This window comes from Anoplopoma fimbria, chromosome 1 (assembly GCF_027596085.1).
Source record: "Anoplopoma fimbria isolate UVic2021 breed Golden Eagle Sablefish chromosome 1, Afim_UVic_2022, whole genome shotgun sequence".
Lineage (NCBI taxonomy): Eukaryota > Metazoa > Chordata > Actinopteri > Perciformes > Anoplopomatidae > Anoplopoma > Anoplopoma fimbria.
In genome coordinates, this window is record NC_072449.1 from 25,766,490 (window position 1) to 25,768,232 (window position 1,743).

The following is a 1,743-nucleotide window of genomic DNA, read 5'->3' on the forward strand; positions in this document are numbered from 1 at the left end:
GAGATGTGTCAGATCTGTCATTCAACAACAACACAGATATTGCATGCAGGAGTTTAGGGTTTATACAAACATGAGCAAGAGGCACAATCTGTCAACATGTGCTGATGAGGTGGAAAGCTCATAAGTTGGCTATTGAGCTCACATTATTTTGTCACATAGAAGTATTTAGTAGTTTAATTTCAGAACAAAAGTAAGTAAGGTCGGAATCTTGAAAGGCAAAAACAACAGTTTGCAATACATCTATGGAAAAATTATGATTACTTTTACAATACATGTATTTATAACAATGACAATAATGTAAGTAGAGGAATAATAGGCTGAAATCAGATCAGTTCACAAGGTATGGCTGCTCTTTTTTAAAGCTAAAGCTACTAGCGAGTACTCTGGGCGTCATAACATCAGCTGCTACTACTACTACTACTACTACTACTACTACTACTACTACTACTGATTCCTGCCTCCAGAGCAGTCAGTCACTGATTCACTTGTATACCATTACTCTTCTTTAGCACTGAATATTGTAATATCTAAACTGGTGAGAGGCTTTGCAGGAGATGATTGTCTGAGGTTGTCCGGCCTGACGTCACATATCCATCCCAACTAATGAGCCAACTGACATTTCCAGGTCAAAGTGACTCATGTAGTGTAACAAGACCTACAGTACTTGACAAGATGTCTAGTAAAGTTGCAGAGGGTAATTAGCAAAGTGTTGTAGGATTTTGACATAATGTATGTTATGTTCAGTATAGAAAAAAAAGTCACTAACTCACAAGACTAATTGTCACAGGAGGATAAATAATCCTAGAACAGGATGTTAAAGCCATGCTCAGGGTCTTGTTTTATAAAGTAAATTCTCTACTTGTGTGCTGCACTCAAAGTCCTGGCGTCTCAATTCTTCCCTACAATGACTCCTCCTGGCTTTTCCTTACAGCCACATTCCGCACAATGCACCCCCTACCACTGAACCCAGTCACCCCAGACAGCACACTGCACAGCCTCCCTGGCCCCAGTGTCTTTGACTTTGAGTTGAGAGGAAAAGATAACCTTTAACTAGACAAGCCACTGGGGACTAGTCTCATAAAAAGCACCCTGGCTAAGAAGTATTCTTAAGAAGTTGCACACTAGACTGGTTCAATTGCTCCACTCTTTGTCTCACTTTAAAATATTTGTCCTCCTGCTCATTCCTGCAGGGCTGAATTTCACACTAAAGAAAGTTTCTGTGAAATGAGTGTAAGCGTCAAGGTGCTGTTGCTGAAATGAATCCAGTCCCAGAAACTGCACGCATAACAGTCAGTTTAGACACTAGCATGTAGAGGAGAGCCTGGAACGTTCAACTTAGTTAAAGAAGTGGTACTCTGTATGTTTCACCTCCCCCCGTGTTGAGGGAGGGGAAAAGTAGTGTTTGCATTTCTTTACAGTGCACAGCAATGTGGGCCAAAGTTTTGGTGTCAGAGCGAAGTGGGAGGGAGAGGGAGAGGGGGGCAGAGAGGACGCTTGTGAGCACATAGCTGAGGAATGTGGGTGTGGACTCCTGCCAACGGCATATGCGATCCTTATGTTCCCCTGGGTGCCAGAAGAAAAATGCGGTTAGACTGTTGGGGCCGTCTCAGGACACAGGCACAGTGAGGACACAGTAATATGCCATGGAGCTCACACTCTTTGCTGCATTTGAGTGTGAAAAGTATTTACAAAAGTGGTCCATGCTATAGCATAAGTGTTTTGAGGTAAATAAAACTTTTAATT